The 20,054-nt window shown below is 39.6% G+C and overlaps 1 protein-coding gene across 4 annotated transcripts in view; it reads left to right on the forward strand.

Annotated features, from left to right (window-relative positions):
- Nucleotides 1-20,054, forward strand: part of KLHL29 (kelch like family member 29) — a 391,640-nt gene that overhangs the window by 61,536 nt on the left and 310,050 nt on the right. For all 4 annotated transcript variants that reach the window (XM_032682682.1, XM_032682681.1, XM_032682684.1 and 1 more), the window contains exon 2: nt 6,637-6,743. The gene's annotated coding sequence lies outside the window, so the exon portion shown is untranslated. The remainder of the gene's footprint in view (nt 1-6,636; nt 6,744-20,054) is intronic.

Below are 20,054 nucleotides of genomic sequence, written 5' to 3' on the forward strand. Positions count from 1 at the left end.
GGGGACCCTGACGGGCTTGAGAGGTGGGACTATGGGAAGCTCATGAAGCTCAGCAAGGCCAAGTACAAGGCCCTGCACCTGGGTTGAGGAAATCCCAAGCACGAATACAAGCTGGGTGGAGAAAGGATTGAGAGCAGCCCTGAGGAGAAGGATTTGGGGGTGCTTGTGGATAAGAGGCTGGACATGACCTGGCAATGTGCACTTGCAGCCCAGAAAGCCACTAAGGATCTTCTTCTTAGGGCCATGAAGATGATCAGAGGGCTGGAACACCTCTCCTATGAAGACAGAATGAGAGAGTTGGGGTTGTTCAGTCTGGAAAAAAGAAGGTTCCTGGGAGACCTTATAAGGCCCCCTTTAGGTAATGGAAGGCTGCAGTAAGAAAGGTGGAGAAGGACTTTTTACAAGGGCATGCAGTAATAGGACAAGGGGGAATGGCTTTAAACTGAAAGAGAGTAGATTTGGATTAGGTATTAGGAAGAAATTCTTTACTGAGTGGTGAGGCCCTGGCACAGGTTGTCCAGAGAAGCTGTGGATGCCACATCCTTGGAAATGTTCAAGGCCAGGTTGTATGGGGCTTTGAGCAACCTGTTCTAGTGGAAAGTGTCCCTGCCCATGGCAGGTGGTTGGAATGAAATGATCTTTAAGGTCCCTTCTACTCAAACCATTCTGTGGTTCTGTGACCTTCCTTCAATCTCCAGCAAATCCAGTGGACTTCTGTGAATTGTGAAGTTGACTGTACTTTTAGGAAATCTACCCCTTTTATTAGACTGTATGTCTTTGTCTTAAAAGAAATCTCACTGTTCAGGTGAAGAATTTTTAACTGAACATTTATGATCCATTAGAATTCTGCAATTTTTGAATAAACAGTCTTTTCAGTAATTTCTTTTTGCATGTATTTTACACATCTGTTTTGAGCCCAGACATTTTGACAGCTTTCCTTGAGCTTTTAAAGGGAATTAAAAACTAAACTTGGAATGAGTTAAAAATTCCAATTTGCATCATCATAGTGATCTGGTTTTGAGTCTTACTACAGAATACCACAGAAATTAATGTCATCTGGATAGTGCAATGGGTTAACATGATTGGGGGGGATAATGAATTACATGCTCTGAGGATGGGCTCCTAAATTTTCTATCTGCATTTCTTTCTGAAGATTTGTTCAGTTGGGTAGGTGTGTATGCTTTAACTTCATTTACAGCATCAAGTAAAGGCCATTCAAAGAAAAAAATAAGACTTGACAGACTATTAATGCTGTATATCTGATCTTCTAGGTCTGTAAACTCATTACTAACCTGTAATTTCTGTACATCTTTTAGTGTTTTGAAAGCATTTTTAAAATAAAAATGACTGTCTGTAAATTATCTTGGCAAACTTTGTCATAATTGCTCATTGCGTTTGAGCTTGCAAAAATAGCTTTGTTTATGATTTGGTATTTTTAATGGCATATTTCACTGTTTCCATTTAAACTTCGAAGTGACATCTTTGTTTTTCCCTTTTAAAGAGCGGCATAATCCAGATGTCTGTCACAGGAGTTGTTGATGTAGCATTTTATGAGTAATCCTTCTGTTTGAGGTTTTTGTTTTGTCAGAACTGTTTGCCAAGCTCTTATAAAGCTCCCCATGAATATTATTGATGTATACTTCCTTTTAAAGAAGTGATTATCCAGGCAGGAATACAAACTGAACAGCCAGTTCTTAACCACAAATGTTTTCTCCAAAGTTGTGTGATGTCATAGGAGGAGTTAATTTGTAAATGTAATGGAACAGGGGGGTGCTGAACTAATATTATTCTCTGGTTCCCTTTCTACAGCTTAACCCCTTGAAGCACAGGTCAGCATTTGAGTTTGAGGAACATAAAGTATTACACAGAGTAATCTCAGGGTTACAGTCTATCTAAATCTTCAATCAAGATATGTTCATAGTTCCCAGCCTTCTCTCAGAGAGATGAGTGTGATTGTGAGAAACACTAACTAAAATATACCAAGTATTCTTAGGTATCCTGCAATTATCATTTCAAACCCAGAACTGATAGACAGTACTGTGATGCTCTCATTTGTTGCTCTTAAAAAGTTCGGTATTAATATTTTGAACTTTATGTATGTGCTGATATCCTTCTCTGGTCATATTTCTCAGGTAGTTCCTTAGTTTTGGTGTCTGTGGCTTAAATTCTTTGGACCTCAGTGAGGACCGGCAGCATTGCCAGGCTTTCCTGAAGCATTTCAGAATCTTTATGGTTTGCAAATGCTCTGGGATCTGCAGACCTTACAGTGTTTTAGCTTGCAAATTAGTAGTTGGCTGGTTGTCAGTTGGGGAAAAGAGAGATCTGTAAATTCTGTAATGAATAATATATTAGGGTAAACATAACAATAGTGTTCTGCAGACATCATGGTGTAGAGCAGTCACTCCTTCCCATAAATTCAGGTGGGACTGTGAAAATGGATTCATCCTTCAGTTCCAGCCCTGCATTTTATTTTTTCTATCCCAGCCTGCAGCTCTTGGCTGCAGCTTTGCCCAGCTTCAGAGCCTGCATAGCTTCTCATGGGATCTGTAATCACTCCCTTCTCAGACCACCTGCTCAGTTTCTGGCAATATTAGGACAACAGGTCACACCAGGCATTTTAGAGCTTTACTTTGTACAGCTGGAAGAGCCCCAGTCTAAACAAGCTGAAGATAACTGGGACAGCACACAGCTGTCCCTAACCTGCCCAGCACTCACAGCTTTGGGTGTGTCAGTCTGTATGACTCCCTTGCCCGTATGACTTCCCAGGTGTGCTGACCTTGGCTTGTGCTTGTGTTTGCTGTGACTGATTGTGATTTGACAGATGGGTTGCTTATAAGCACCCTTCTGCTACATATGAAACTTCTACTTAGCCTGCCTAATAAGTGTCTATACCTTATATTGGAGTATTTTTTTCCCCTCTGGTTTGCTTTTCTTTGCCTTGTTTATTTACAAAGAGAGTGTGCTCCTGTCATGCCTCTGTCCAGTATTTTGTTCCCATTCTTCAGCCCCTGCCCCAAGCTGTGGTACTGGACATAAGGGAGGTTGTTTGCAGGGCAGCACAACTTGTAAAGGGTATTTTTAAAGCACTTTGTGCTTCAGAGTTGATTTATAGCTTGTCTGCACAGACAGGGTTTCACAGAATATTTTTGTGTTAAACTTTTTCTGATTAATTATCCTACAATAACTGTCTGCACTTCCTTGGCTTTATCCTTCTTTTTTTCCAAATACTTTTTTCAACTACCAGTGAGACGTGGGAGGGCACTGCATGATGCATTGCATCCTCACTGAGGTCCATGTTGTGCTCCTCTGCTGTAGGCTGTTGGGTGATCTCTAGGGGAGCTCTGCAGTAGTCCCTCATTGCAGTACTGAGTTGCCAGATGTTGCTGCCTGCTCCTTGACCTTACTTGTCTCCCTCATCCTCTCTTGCCTTTTGGAAGCCTCTTTTCTAATTTACTACTTAAAGCTGAGCTTTCTGTTAGCTGCTTGTGCTGTCACCATATTTCATTTTTTGCTGGTGGAGCTGAACGCTTTTTTGCCCAACCCGGAACTGTTGGAGTTCAGGGGAGTCCAGTTGATATAGCTATTCTCTCCAAAAGATCTGGACCTGCTTCTCACTGACCAGGTCTTTTGAGCCAAAGACACTTCTCATTATTCCATCCCTTCATGAACATTCACATGTTGATGAGGTAGGTGAGCTGACACCAGCTTCTTACATCATGGCCTGCAGCTATTTTTACCCTGAAGAATGAGGTCTCTCCTTCATGAAGCTTGCTACTACAATGATGTGGTATCTAAAACAGATGTCTGGTTTCCATCAGGTTGCTTCAAGTCATTTAATTTAGGCACAGGACATGATATTTGACCTGTCCATATTGTGGTAGTTAGGCTCACAAGGGAGAGAGAATGTTGCCTTTGGCTTCTGTAACGTACCTTCAACTTGATACAGGGAACGAGGGCTTTGAGTTTGCTGTTGAAAGCTCCTTTTTGCCTTTTCCAATTTCAGTATTTTATTCCAGTGGTTCAGAACTGCCTGGCAGTTGTTGCTGTCCTTGCTCCCCCTCAATGGCAACTGCAGTAATGTTTTGGTACAGTTAAAATACTTTCCTACAAATAGCTGAGATTTTCTAAAGGAAGAAAAGCAAACCTCACCCAAATGCTAGTGAATAATGTAAATTGCAGCATGTTAAAGACCATTAATTCTGTCTTTGTATTTCCCCATGTAATAATTTTTATACTTCTTTTGAACTGTGTGTCCAGGACTAAGCAAACAGATTTTGAACTTTGGCCCCGTCTTTGTGTGCCATTTTCATGGACAGATTGTTACTTTTTTTGCTTCTTTTTTCCTTCTGATTCTTCTTTCTTCAGATGTCCCATATCCAGCTGTGAGTTCTGTTTTGCCTTTCCACATCACACTGCCGTCTAGAGCGTGCAATGCACTTTGTAAATATTCTTCATGTCTTTCCTTATTGTGGTGGGAAAGAAAAAGGTTTCCTTCATGTAAAACTGTCATTGGCTTCTCAGGCTTCTTCCCTACTGAAACCCATTTTATTTTTTATTACTGTCAAAGACTTTTTTTCTGTTCTGTGAAGTCCTGGAACAAGAGTCCTGAGATGGCTTTGAAAAGTGGATATTTCCCTAAGGAGATCTTCCAGAGCAGCTCTGGTCTCGTGTTGCCTTGGGAGATGGTGGGGTAACTATGATATGATGAGTCACTATGCAAAACAGAAATTACTCCCTTGAGTTTTTTCTTTCCCTTCCATGAACTGCTGCATGAAAACAGTGCTCTTTTCAAAAAAACAAGAAGCAAAACAAAAAAATAGATTCTATTTTTGTTTGAGCATTTTTAGGCAGTCCATGCTATATTCTTTAGTTGTCTTGTGAAAGTCAGAAATACTCAGTTAAAATGTCTCAACAATGTATTCAGGAAGTGTTAAATAGATAAATAAGTAGATCACTTATTTGAAAATCCTCATTTGAAAATGAGTTTCGACCTGTAAATAAAACAGGCTTAGGAAGAGTACCTGTTGCTGAAGACTGAGGTAAAAAAGTCGTTGAGTACCTCAACATTCTCCATATCCTGGGTAACTAGGTCTCCTATTTCCTCATGGAGAGGGCCAAGACTTTTCTTAGTCTTCCTTGTTGTCACAAACGTACCTATAGAAGCATCTGTGGTTGCCCTTGATGTTCTTGGACAGATTTAATTCTGTCAGGGTTTTTGCTTTTCTAACCTGATTTGGGATGTCATTCACCTGGCCCTAATCCCATCCCTTTAAACTATTTTTTCAGTGGTCTGATCTTCTGATCTTTATTTTCTTTCTTCCTCTGTGTGATGGTGTGTTGTACCCTTCAGCCAGTTACAGGCTATTCATTGTAGCGTGAGCCATTGGTCAGCTGGTCAAGCCAAAGTTGCTGTATGCTTCATTTGCAGAAATACAGTAGAAATTTAGCAGTTTCATTAAGCTCTTAATGGAGCTCGTTGCCTGATGGATCCACAAAGTGACCTTGGATAAGCAATTTACTGTGTGCTGCTTCTTTACCATCCTCACCCCCACCACACCTCTTTGAGCTGTAGCTATTCAGCACTGAGCCAGTTTTAGGCTTTCACAAGGGAAATTATTTGATCAGGCTATTTAAACATAGTAAAAGTCACTCAAATATTCTGAAATAACATGCTAGCAGGATAGGGAGATACCTTCCAAGGGGATGTTTGGCATGGTAAACTTTGTGCAGCTTGCAGGTAGGATTAGTGAAGTGCTTCTCTACCACTTCAAAATCATTATAATTACACAAAACATCAAGTTTATATAAAATTAAAAAAAAGTGTAAGCTGAGGCAATGGTAGGGAAGCTCTGATTGCATTCCAGAGAGAAGTGCACTGTAAACTTCAGATTAGTTTGTATCAACTCAATTACACATATCTTGTCATTGTAAGAATCTTCTTGGTAGAAACTGAAACTCCAGTGCTAAAAATGTGAAATCAATAGGTACTGTTATATCCACTTAAAAAAAATTGTATTGATTTGCAGATAACGACAGCAGTTCATTCTTGCAGGATTACATGCCACTTCCTGTCATAAAGATTACTTCAATATGTATTGCATCTGAGATGGAGAATGTAGGGATAAAACTGCTTTGCTTTAATGAATAGTCATTTTACTCTGGGCATTAAAATGAGATATATTCCTTTAAATTTATCTCCAGGGATTATTTTGATTTCATGGGCAAACCCTGTGTTACCAAAGACTCTAGAATGCTATTACACTTTTAAATAGTCTTAGATTGCCTTGTTTTTGCAAGTACTTGAACTCTTCCTCTCTTTGATAGCAACTAATTAAGCGAAATATCGTGCTCTTTCTGGTCTCCTCCACATCCTTTATTAGAGGGTTAACACCATGTTATCTTGGGTATTAGATGTTCTTGGCTAAACCCTTAGTGTCTACCAGCCTCTAACTCTCTGTGCTTCGTAACAAATTTCTGGCAACTTCTGGAGTTTAAATTCTTCATGCCAGTCATGGTGGTCTCCCATTGTACAGTTGTTTTTTTGCTGGTGCTGTGACTCATCGTGAAGCCTATTCTCATTAAGCATGGGTGATTCCATCTTCATGTATTAAAATCACTCTTTTCAACTCTTTCTAGGTAATCTGGCTTCCCAGAAGTCTTCTGCTAAATGCAAGGGTTTGCTGTCCTGTTTACTGACTGTTACACCTGAGGCTGATTTTGATATAGATTCTGGATATCGCAGGGTAAGTGTGCAGATATCTCTTTGTGTTTTTCTTTGTGGTGTCTTGTTTTCTTACACAAACGCAATTTGGGCTGTGCTTTTCCTTTCAGTGACAGCAGCAAGTCCCTATTGTAGCAAGTGCAGCTGAGCATCTGTGTTAGAGCAGAAAAATATTGTTGCGTGATAAATGCTAACGCTGTAAACCTGATCAGGGGTATTTGAATTTGGTGGTGTAGCTCCAAGAGGGAGCAAAGTTTTTTGTGTGTATAGGCCTAGATTCATGGGGCTATATCTTATAAAATTGTAACAAGCTTTAAGAGGCTTGTTTGGGTCTAGTGAACTTTGCCGTTTAAGCTGGTAAATGTGCAAGTATTTTTATATTACAAATGAAACATTCTTCGTAGTGTACATAGTTAAAATATCTGTGAAGTTTGCAAGATCAAGTTTAAATATTTGGAAAAGGGAGATTAAAGGTTACTTGGTTTCTTGGGGGCATGGTGAGGGGAAAGGAAGAACTGATTCCTTCTTTTATCCAATTCTGCTCTGCACATTAGAGTAGAAACTTAAATACTTGACTTCATTGTTGAATGACTCTTGTGGAATTTTTTACCTCCCACCTAAGGGAGAAAAGTACTATTTAGTGAACAGAGATTTGGGTTTTCTTTTTTTTTACCCCTTTCCCAGTCTTAATCCTCTGCTTTCACCTTCTTTTTCAACCTCCTATTTTTCTTGCTTAGACTCTTTTCTAGCTTTTTTTTTTTTTTTTGCATTCCTCTCTGGTTTTTTGTCATGGAGCTAATCCTGTTCCTTTATGCTGTTTCTTGTCCTCCTGGCCTCCTTTGACCAGCTTTCTGGCTTTTCCCATCCAGATACTTAAATTTTGGGGATAATTCAGGCTGGAAAAGACCTGTGCAGTTGTCTAGTCCAACCTCCTACTCAGAGCAAGGTCCCTTAAAGCAGGTTGCCCAGGGCCACATCCAATTGGGTTTTGAATATCTCTGAGGGTGCAGACTCCAAAACTTATATATTAAGATCCCTGTTGCCATGTTTCACCACCTCATGAGGGGTATTTTCTGCATTTATAATCTGAATTTTCATTGTTGCAGCTTCTTTCTTCTTGTCATACCTCTGCCCTTTCAAGAGTAAGCTCACTTTGTCTTCTTTTACACCTTCCCTTTGGGGAATTGGGAAACAGTGAGATCTGTGGGAGACCCGTGATGTAGCCACCAATATCCTCCACTGGACTTGTTCTAGTCTGTCAAAGCCGCCTTGTTCTGGTGGGCTCACAAGTCCTGCCTGGAGGGGAAGTATTGTTTCTCTGGACCTGCTGGTTGTGCTCTTGCTAACACAGCCCAGGATGGACTCACTTGGCCTTTGTTTCAAGGGCATGTTGCCAGCTCAAATTGTCCCTGCTCTCTGCCGAGACCAGCAAGTACTGTATTGTTTTATTTTGCATATTTTCAGTCTTTCTAATCTTTCTCATACAGTGACATGCATTCCTTACTTCCAGTATTTACTCTTTCTTCACAGGATTCCTTATTGAACACCTCAGTATCCCCAGTGCATCTTCATCGTAATGTTCCTGGCAACCTCTTGCCATAAATGTGTATGAGCTGCACTTTGGAAATAGTGAAACACTCTTGGAAGTGGGTTTATTTCCATGAGCAAGTAGCTTAAAGCTTTCCATGTAGCTTTGATAATTTAAAAAGCTTTTTCAATTCCTGTCATTAGTGTATTCACAATAGAACAGGAAATTGTGTGTATGCTTGGGTGTGTTCAAGTGTGCATGAGAGAGTGTATTTAATCCTTTTTTTCTGTGCTGCCAGTACACAGCCATAAGTAGTGTATATTATAATAATACATACATGAAATTGTTGCTGGAAATTGAGTCTGAAACAAGGCTCGTATTTTATATTCCTTCTTTATATTTCGCCCTGCATGTGTGTGTGATGCTGCAAATTGCAGATGCCAACAACTGTAATTGTAGTTAAATCAAACGTTCTCCGCATTTTTATTCTTTTTTCAGGGCCCTCATGATAAGTAATGTATCTGCTTTTCCTATATTTTAATAGACCACGTATATTGGGAGATATGCCAGAGAACAGACACTCAGAAATACAATCTCAGCCTTTGCTTTACATGCTGATCAGATGTTCCTTGGGGAAAGGAGACATACTCTTGTGCTCTTGCAAGCTTAGCTGACTGGTGCCTTAGGGGAAGGACCAAGAGGGCATCAGTAGTTCAGTGCTGAGATCATAATTACTAGTTCAGCCAGGGTGGCTGGAGCTCATGTGCAAATTCCCTGTTAATATCTACCAAGGAGGGGAACAAAAGAAGGCATTGAGGAGGCAAGTAAGTGGTGCAGAGAGTGTTAAACATACTAAATTAGGGAAAAAAACAGTTGAGCACAAAGTAAGTAAGAGAAGTGAAAAGGAAAAGAAAATGTACAGAAAGGAGGAGGAAGACTTTAACTTGTGACAAAATGTTTTGTTTTTAATTCAAAGAAGTGTTGTCCAACTCATGAAAAAATAGCTACACTGGTGCAATTCATACAGTGATGAGTGACAGTTTAATTCACTTTCTGTGGTGGGGATTGTCTAGCAAATCTAGCTTGTGATAAGTTGCCACATCACCTAGTCACATCAGCATGAAATGCCTCGGGTAGGCTTAGGCTGAATATCCAATTACTGCAGAGTGACTCGGGCACCCAAATATCACTGTTCAAGTGTCTGATTTTCCTCTAGTTTCACATCCATGAAAGGAGAGTCCCAATGTGTTCATACATGACTCTTGGAGATGGTCTTGTGCAGGGCTAAGAGTTGGACTTGATGATCCTTGTAGGTCCCTTCCAGCTCAGCACATTCTGTGATGCTGTGGTTCTTTTGGGCGTCATGCCCCTGGGTGCTTCTGCCATGGTGGCTGTGATCCAGTTATAACAAAAGAATTAAAAAAATAGTAATTTGGAAATGAGAAGCCAGTTGTGTCCAGTCTTCCTCCTGAAGGCTTCTGTTATGTATGAGAAGTTGTTTGAAAAGGACTTGAGTTCCCAGATGGATTTTGTCTTCTTCTGGGAATGTGCTGCATGTAGGATTTACACTCTTGCCTGTCTTACCCATTTTTGGATATTCCTAACTCAGCTGTTCCCCTTAAAAGGCCTTTTAACTCACTTAGTTTTTCTGAAGGATATAAAAAGTACTTCTGCATGTTGACTGTAGCCCTGTATATCCTGACAATCACGTGTGGTTGCAATTTTTGTATTCCAGCTGAAGAGGTACTTAACCCCAGTTTTTTCTGGTTCAGACTGAATTAGTTTTCACCATATGCAGCACCTCTTATGAAAGTGCGGGTGGTAGGGAGGAATTTGAAATGAAGAAGTTGAGAACTGTTTCAGTGATTAAGTTATTTTAATAACCGTGGGTCTTCCTGCACAGCAGACTGATTGGTTTTTGGAGTATTTCTTGTGAGGAGAGAGGGTCAGGAAGGTGTGTAAACTCAAAGCAAGACCTCACATGACAGTGTGCGTTTAGGAACTTGAACAGAATGATTGCATTTGGCTTTTCATTTTTGTACTTTTCACATAGGTGACAGCAAAGATTTGGATTTGTTTCGTTTCACCCTTTTCAGGAGAAGGAGCAAGATGAATGAAGTAGGAAAAATTAGTCACAGAAATCAAGGTGACACTTCCTGTGTGAATTTGTGATAAATTTTGGGATGCAGCAAAGAAACCAAATAGCACCTCACTTGTCTTTGGTATGGTATTCAAAGAACAATTCACTTTGGGAAAGACCTAAGAGGGGTCATCTGCAGGGGCCAACTGCAGAGGCAGGGCAGGTTGTTCAGGGCTGTGTCCTTGTTCAAGTAAGTCCTTTAGCACCCCTGAGGTCGAGGGCTCTGCACCCTCCCCAGACAGCCTTCTGCTGGTTGAGCACCCACTCTGAATTTTTCTTCCTTAAATCTTACCAGATTTTCCCTTGACATGTCTTGTGCCTGCTGCTTCTCTTACTGCAGGCCCCAGGAAGATTCTGGCTTACCATCTACTCCAGATCTTTAACCATGCCAATCATGACAGGCTGGAGATCTGTGTTTATAAAGATCAATGTTTGCCAGGCACTTTTGCGGCAGGCAGTATTTTTTATGTTTAACTCCATTTAACAGCACCTTGGTTGGGGTTTTGGATTTTTCTTAAGCAGAGCTCTAATTTTACTGTGCTGTTATGTCAGGGAGCAGGGATGGAGTGAGGCACAGACAACACTCACACTAATATCTCAGTAGGTGCCAAAACCAAAATACCTGTGTTCCTTTCTGCCTACAGATAATACATGTCAAACAGACCTGAATTGAGTCATTGAGCTTGGAACTAGGTATGGTTCCTGTTCCTATCTCTACCACAGCTGTCATGGTAATAGTTGTGCCTCAGCTTCCATGCCATTAAAATAGAAATTATATACTTTTATTCACGAGAGTGCTATGAGTCCTACACAAATTGTTAAATGCTTTTAGTAACTTGGGAGAAAACTGCTATAACAAAGGTTAAAATATGTATTTTATGGTATAAACTGTATGTTTGTAGGTGCACGGGTTTTATGTTAACTCCATAGTCTTTGTAGGCTGCTTTTAAATCAAAGTGTTATTCTGTAATGCGTTGTGTTACTGTACAAATTAGATGCTTTTATCCAAATTACTTGTTGGAAATAGAAGGTGACATGCACAAGGGTTGCTAGGATGGCCTCATTTTTCACATTCAAGATTTCGAAGTAGAAACAAAGCTTAGAAATTTGAGATTCTTTTAAAAATTAAGTCCTTTCATACAAGTAGTTAAGTATTCTTTTTGTCAGCTTTAATAATAATGAGTTTTTTGGTTCTGGGATGAGCGATAATTGCAAATGGCAAAAAGTCATCAGAACGTTGTTACTCAGATTGCAGATTTTATTAATCCTAAAAGAAATGATTCACCTAGAAAGGCTGTTTTATAAGTGCTCATTTACATGAAGATTTGCTGCCTAATTTATTTTGTTTTAAAAAAAATCCACAACCAGGAACCCCCACAAACTTTATCCTGTCCTTCAAATCCTTGATTATTTTGTCCTTTTATCCTTCCCATTCAGTTTGCTTATAATGTCATCTGTGCTCCTGCTTATCAGTGGGACCAATTTTATGTTTGCCTCCTCTTTCTCACAAATGTATCTGATGCTTTTTGGATTTATTTCATAGTTGAGTACTGTGCATCTTCCCTGCATGAATTTCCTCCACATTTAAAAAGGATGTTTATCTTTTATGAATGACTTCTTGGGTAGATGAGTTGTTTGGCCCTTTACATGTTTCTGATCTCATGAGGTGTTGGGATTTGCAGATGTAAATTAAATTTTCATCCGTTTTCTCCCACTCCTTTTATGTTGTTTTCAACATGAGTCTTGATATAGTAAAAAAATCGAGCACATCCTTCACTGTAAGAATACAATTAGTCAGTGAGCCTGCCCTGTGAGCTTAAAACAGGGTACATACTAAAGTATCTCTTTAATTGGGGTTTTGGATGGTAAACTCTTTGGGGTAATGGTGAAGCCTTTACATGTTCCTGCTAGAGAATTCATACAGAGAGCATTGCTATAGCGTGAATATTCAACAGCTGCCTGCCCCTTAATCCTTATGCTGAAATATTAATACAGCAGTGATTCTTCACCTAATCGTGCCGAGATCAGGTGCATGTAAGTAATCCTACTGACAATATCCTGCATGCACCCAAGGCTTTTTGCAGGATCATGCCTTTCTGGACCGTGCAGAAGACCAGTTGCTCGCAGTAAATCCAGAACTGCTGTTACTAAAATGATGGTGGACTCTGACACGGGAGGCTGTGTGCCATCGGGTCACCCTCTCAGCCTGCAGAAGGACATGAACTCCAAGGGGGAAATAAAGCTACTGTTCATCATAGCAAAAGTGAGCTCAGGCATGTGAATAGAGAAGTACTGCACCCTAATGCCCATTGTAACAAAGCTCTCCTTGAACTTTGCTTGTACCAAACTGAGATCCTTTGGCTGTCGCTTTCATCACTTGGGCCTTGTCAGCATCAGGTTGCAGTCGAGTTGGTGGCAAAACCTCTTCAGAAGCACAGAATTGCTGCACTCTGCCATGCTCTGGGCGGTAACTTGTAAACAGAATCTCACAATTGATATGGCAGACTTCTCAGTCTCTTTTCTAAACTAATATTTAAGGTATGCCCCACCAATTCTGGTCTCAGAGATGGTTGTTGAAAATATAATGTACTTCAACACAAAGTTATGCAGGGTAAAGTGAAGATGGGTATGGTAGTGGAGCAGATTCTTCTGTTCATGTATATTGAAGCTGAGAAAGCTTCTGCTGCAGTCAGACAACACAGGCTTGTCAAATTGTTCACAAACAAAAAGATTGCTCTTGGATGGAATTAATTTGCAGTATCTCATTTACTATCTTAGTTTTGTCATGAATTTCCCCTAGTCGGCAGCCTGAAATGCCAAGTGAAAAGTGTTTCAGGGAAAGATAATATAATATATTAAGAAAATGTTATTGATCACAGTATGCTTTTACTGGAAGATGACTTTTTCTGACCGGAACACAAGGGACTTTGCCTTGTTATCGTAGGAAAATGTATTGTAATATGCAAACAGGATTATTGTTAAGGTCACAGCAACTTTGTTTTTACATTCCACTTCCTTTGGAAGAGAGCTTCTCCACAACTAATGCTGTCAGCTAGGCTAGAGGGAGAACAGTCTCAATTTTGAACTTTCAAGCAAGAGATTCCAGCAAATTTTTTTGCTTTTCGAACGAAGGAAATAAATACTGTTTTCCACATCACCAAAGGTCAGAACTGTAATTCGATAGGCATTACTGCCTATTTCGTTATGATGATGGACTGCTTTGTGGTGGTTCTTTGTCAGAATCAATTAATGCACATTTTCTCATCACACCTGTTTTTACACCATCACACCTATGTTTTGCATATCTAATAGACAGAAAATGTTGCACATTTAGTTTTAGAGTGGCTTCCCAACACAAGGACTATGAGGCACTTCATTTTTCCATGTAATGTGGGAAGATTAGTGAGATGGAAGTGTCTGTGTTGCTCACAGACATCTTTATGTGGGTGTGTGAGAATTATTACTCTGCAAAGCAGAAAGGCTAAATTTGTGATGGGATGCCCAGTACAGGCAACTTTAGAACAAGGACACTTTTAAACATGTTTGATTTAAAGAGGGCTCCCACTGCATAAACAGTACCTCAGAGCCATTGAAGTCTTGCTTGCAGTGAGGTTGCTTTCTGCTGAAGGGCTCAGAATTTCCCCTCAAGAGTAAGCATGTCATTAAGATCATAATTCTTAAAGGTATTTTGGTGTATTTCTAATGAAACTCATCCAAAACACTTGGATGAGTGTTTTGCATCATTCTACAAAACTTAACTCTTCACCAGATCTTATCTCTGTGTGATTTAGGTTATGAGTATGAGCCATGTTAATTTAGACTGAAAACACAAACTCTTTGGAATAAATCAATGAGGGTTGCACTGCAAAGCCAAGAATATTGTATTTTCTGTGTTTGTTTTCCTTTTGTCCTGCTCCACTTCCAACATATCCCTCCAGTGGTTTTCTCTGGTTTTGTTGCAATAAATCTCCACTTCAGTGAATCTGAAGATACAAACCTGACTGCAGAAATTAATCTCTAGTGCAGTAGTGGTTTACTAACCTGCTCAAGGTTTCCACAAGGCAAAATGATTTCTTCACTCTAAGCAACCATTTCCTATGCAGGCAAAGCACTGATACTAAAATGGTTGTTATATCCTGAAATTTGATTGTATTTCTTTGTTGCTTTTTCTAATGCAATTTGTACAATGAGAAGTTGTTGTAAATCAGAGGAACGGACCTCAGTTGTGTGAAAGACCTATTTCCCTGGTCCCCTTTTGCAGACTCCTGACACATTGATAGCCATGTGCAGGAGAGAGACCACTTGTGTTATTAAATCAAGAAGAATGGAAAGGTTTAGATTCTGGCTTTTAAAAGAGTAAAAAACAAAACAAAACTCAAGTTCCTAGATTTTCTTTTCATCCTCTTTAGCTGACCAAGTTTGGTATCGTTTATTTAGCACAAGAAACATGACTGGAAGTGCAAGTGTAGTAAAGGTTAATTGTTAGACTCCCTGCAAGAATAAATCCAATGTTTGTACTTAGGATGCTTAAAAATACACAAAATACTCTCTATTTTCCATCATGGCTTAAAGAGGAGCAGAGTTACTACCATCCCTTCGCTTCCCAGTCCCCACGGGATGTTGGTTTAAGGCAACTTGGCTTGTAGGTTCAGCTCAGCTTGTGTGGATGTCTGCCCTGTGGGACTTGTGCTCCTGAAGATGCTTTATGTTGCCACATGTTTTCCTACCACTTGGCAGGAAAACGATGCTCAGCCTTTGTAATTCTCTTCATCTTCCCAAGATGTACCAGAGCTCACCCCGCTCACAAAGCATCTCTTGTGCGGGCATGAGTCTCCAAAATGCAGTGGCAGTTCAGGACAGCTGGTAATGTCTCCCTGTCAGCTGTGTTCAGTAAGGATAGGTAGAGTTTCAACACGTGTTGTTTCAAAACAACTCTATCAACACAGCTGTTCAGCATTTCCTCGCAACCTTTTGTGACTAACTCTCCAGAACGCTGTTTAAAATACCTCTGAAATCAGCTAAATCTGGCCAGCTCCTTGGATGAACTTAGGTATTAGTTTGATGTGCCTGAAAACATGAATTATTTACACATAAATCCATTTAGTTTTCATGTTCTCTGTCTTCATGAACTGAAAGATGAGAGGAGGGGGAGAAAAAAAGAGAAACCCCACGGGAGAACAGTTTGTGCTGCTGAAATTATGTCTAAGTTATTTTATTTGTTTTTTTAATGATTCTTGGTGGGCACAGTAAACACAGGGAAGGTATCGTTCCCTTTTACTGCATCTTGTGCTGAGTGTAAGAATTCAGTGGTAAGCAGAAAAGACAACAGTCTATAAAATCCCTTTGTATGTTTGTAGAAGAGTTTGTTATAATGACATGAAAGATATCTCTTAATCTATGCATCTAATTGTAATGCAGTAAAGAACAGCTTCTCTGTTTAGGAGTATGTGAGCAAAAACATTTACGCTGAACATTTATGGGGACACAAGGAGGTGGTCCTTGAAGAGCAGAAAAGACTTTCTAATTTATTTTCCTGCTTATAGGAGTTGTTTGGGGTTTTTTTAAAAGCCTTTTGCACAGAAGAGATAAATTGAAAGATGCAGATAAATTGAAAAGAGGTGGTGGGGTTGTAGTGGGAAAATCATGGCCAGATTTGAATCTTCCCTTGCTCAGTCGTAAGCCTACTCCTGAGCTGCTTTACATCCCTGCGAGAGGCGACTCTGCGGAGCCTGAATTTGAATAATAGAGTTGCCATTAGCGTCCAACATAAAAAAGATGATTGGTTGTATGCTTGATTTACGGGAAGCCAGAAGTGGTGAAGTATACAGTACACGAGGGGATGTTTATGCTGCTAATGCTTAAAACACAGCCCAGTGTTCTGCGCACTGTGGATGCTTTCAAATGGCAAAAACAAAGGTGCGAATAGCAGTAAATCCCGTTATTCCGATAGTTGAATGGCCCCAGATCAGGATCAGGCTGTGCAGTCTCTTCAACATGCAGAGCAAGTCTGGTAAAGCCCTTGTTTAGTTACTGCCTGTTACAGGATTATCAGCTTTGAATCAAAGAAAATAATTTCAAATATGTTAGGATTTAGGGTATATTGTTTCATCTTCATCAGTTTCTAATGCAAGAATTATTTTTTCCAATTTATGTGCAAATAGGCTTCCAAAATCTGTTGCTGTGAACTGATATTTTGTCAGATTTTTTTTCCTTCATCAAATTACTCCTGTTCTGCTAATAACTGTCAAATTGCACCTCAACTCAGCATTTTCTTGATTTATCTTCCCTGCAGTAGCTAACAGTAGCTCTCAGAGGTGTATCACTTGGCTGCTGTGCAAACAGGCTGCTCTTAAGGTACTCAGCCGTGCATTTAGTATTTTTTTTTAAATGTTACAGCAATTATATTTGATTTTTAGAAGAAGAATTCATTGTCGACTCTTGGATGATTTTTTCAAAATGTAGAGGGTTTTTTATCAGTTGTTCGTAAGCTGAGCAGACATTCTGCATTCATCATTCTGCGATGTCTAAACCAATATATTGACTCTATTTTTTCAGTCTGGTTTTTCTCAAAGAAAATATTAGTCAGATCTGTCTGCTAAATAATACCTTCCGTTCCATTTGCACAAATTTGCACCCCTTTCCACACTTCTCCACGAAATACTTTACAGGGAGGGAGGTACTGGAGAGCCCCTGGTTTGGGGTTGGTTAGTAGTTCCCATCATGTAAAGATGCTACTGATGGTTATTTCTAGCTACCTCCTCTCTAAAAGTGCTTCTAATTAAAGAGCATTTGCTGAGCTTGGCTTAATTCTGTGTGATACAGAAAATTTACCTGTATTCCCTAAAATACCATTTCTAAACAATTTTCTGCATTTAAAGCAATTTATTTCTCTCAACCTGCTATTTGGGGAAAACAGCTACAGGGGAAAAAAACCCCTAGTTGTCTACTAAGCCTCTCCAAGCAAAGCGTATACTAGCCCATCTCAGCTTATGAAAGAACTTCCAATTTTATAGAAGGTGTTTGATATTAAGAAAATGTAGATGCACACCTGTCTCAGTGTGCTATGTAGACTTGAACCAACAAGATCGATATATCCAAATTATAGCAGTTTTGTCTAGTGTGAATGAGATGCTACTTACGTTTTCAGGTAAAAGAAATCAACAGCTATTAATTTGGCAGAATTATTTATTTCTTGCTGATGATATTTTCAGTGTATCTAATCAGAGCTCTCATGAATAGAAATGAAACAATTTAAATAGAGGCAGTGTACATTGTATGATCTTGTTTTCTCAAACTGTTCCATAATGCAGTGAATAAATTTATCTGTTCTACTGAAAAGACTTCTGCAGAAATCATACACAGTGCTTTCACCTCTATTATTTAATACAACTGTTTTATAACTCTTGGAAGATGGTTATTTCTGCTTCTGCTACAGGCATCTGGGAAAAAATGTTCGGTTTGAGTGAACAGAAGGGAAAAGTAGTCTTACAGTCTGAAAATCCAGACAGATGCACCAGGAATGCTAGAGTAAAAGGTGTGGAGAAAATGATGAAGTGGTCTTATTCCACAGCACTACCCAACTTCTAGAGTAGCAAGGTCCAGATTTACAGAAGGTAAATTAATGAGTGAAGAGCGGTTGGTCTGAATTAGCTTCTTGGATGCCCAGGAGGAAATGCAGCTGAGCAGAGCCACTGCTCATGAAATCACTTGGTGGCACTTGAGTTTTACTCTAAATCCTTGGATACATTTGGGACACAGTGGGAGAGAGACGAGTTTTAGGTGGCCTCACCATTAACCAACTTCTGACTGTCCCATCAGGCCTGGGGGGTAACTGGTGGGCTTTGCAGAGGTCTGCGTTCTCCTCAGGATGTTGTACTATGGACTGGTTTGGGATGCTGGTGACCCAAGGTGACAGCGATGAACTTTGCAGTTGATGCTGATGGAGAGCACTTTGTCATAAGGGATCTAGGCAATCTGACCATGATGCTGTGGTTAAAGTGCCTTCTCAGTAAAATTTTTAATCCAGAATTAAAATTTGGGTTTCAAAAGATAGTGTTTATTTTGAGGTCTCTGTAAGCTGATTTTTTTTCTTTTTTCTTTTTTTTTTCTTTTCTTTTTCACCCCTGGGAGGTTTCTTTTGCACGCTCCAGATTCTTTTATATGGGGAGCTTTGCTTATCCTTGATAACTAACAGATAAACAGATCACAGAGGTGAATCTAAACCATCTGGAAACAAACTAGGAGATCATAAGATGTCTTATTCTTCCTGCTGCAAGGATGCAGATATGAGATGGAATCATCATTTCTGTTACAGTGCCTCTCAAAGTTGTGACTCCCTGTGTTCAGGCAGGTGTTTGGTAAGCAAAATCAAACCCAAATAGGTTTTAGATTGCCGTGGTTAATTTATCGGTGCCAGAACACAAATATTTGCTTCTCCTTACTAAAGCTCCCCCAGAACCCTTAAGTGTAAGCCATGGCACATGTTTCACTTTTCCACACTTTCTAACTCTCCTAATCTTTGGGAGTGGGTTGTGGGCAGTGTAGGTGAAACCGGCTGCTGTTTATGATCTTTTTTTTTTATTTTATTTTATTTTTATTTTATTTTTTTTTTCCTTGAGGAATTTTAATCCCAAAATAAATTCCAGCATTTACATGCTTTTAAAACCTTACTGGCAACCATCACCTCTTATCTTTTTACATTTCTTGTGATTAGCAGTGCTTCTAATCCTACACCAGACCCAACAGCAACTGTTACCTTCACTACTTGTTTTACAGCTATATCTAATCCTTCTAGCAGTCTGAGGCCAGTGTTATATTTATCACTCTGAAATTACCAACTGTAAGATGTTGTGGCAGTTCTTCAGTTGGTTTTTTTTTTTGCTTTCTCGTTCCTTGTCATGGATTGATAAACACAGCGATTAATGTATTTCCAGAAAAAGATAAAAATAGGTGCTTTTCCCTCCTCAGTAATTTTTTTTTTTCTTTTCTTCTTCTCCTGGTCCTGGAGAAGCAATTTGCTTTCTACCTGAGTTTATGATTAGTAGTGATTTGTGTAGGTGGAATGTGTTTCAGTGGCTTTTTTCCCTCTTCCTTTCCCTTCCCCCACACCTATTAATATATCTGTTAGTAAGCTAATGCTATTAGGTTATGCAGACTGTTCAGGGTGCAAGGAAAGCTAAGACAATCATAAAATCCTCACAGTGCCCTGAAACATCTTGCCCTTCTACCAAAGGCTTTGTGCGTGAGGCAGCAAGAGATTTTATATCCAGTCACTTTGCAAAGAAAGGGTAAAGAAATTACTGTTTTAGATTTACTGGTGTGTGGTTTTTTTCTTTTCCCCACCTGGAAAGTTGTGTAGGTGTTTACAGTCTCTACAGGAACTGCTCTGAATTTGCATTAGGAAAAGGAACACTAGTAAACTGTAAACTTCTCTTTTTTGCTGATTGATTTTGATTTTTTTATTTTTTCCCCAGGGGAGGGGCCAGGGAGGTTTAACCAGGAGCACACAACCCCCAAATGACCCTATTTGCTTAAATCATAGACTCATTTTTAAGGTGGATGAAAAGAATGGCAAGGAGAGGGGAGGTGCAGAATAAAAAAAAAATAGCATTTTTCCATAATCACAGTAGGTAATAGCTAATGGTATCTTTGCTGCTGAGATCTTC

This window comes from Chiroxiphia lanceolata, chromosome 3 (assembly GCF_009829145.1).
Source record: "Chiroxiphia lanceolata isolate bChiLan1 chromosome 3, bChiLan1.pri, whole genome shotgun sequence".
NCBI classification, from domain to species: Eukaryota; Metazoa; Chordata; class Aves; order Passeriformes; family Pipridae; genus Chiroxiphia; species Chiroxiphia lanceolata.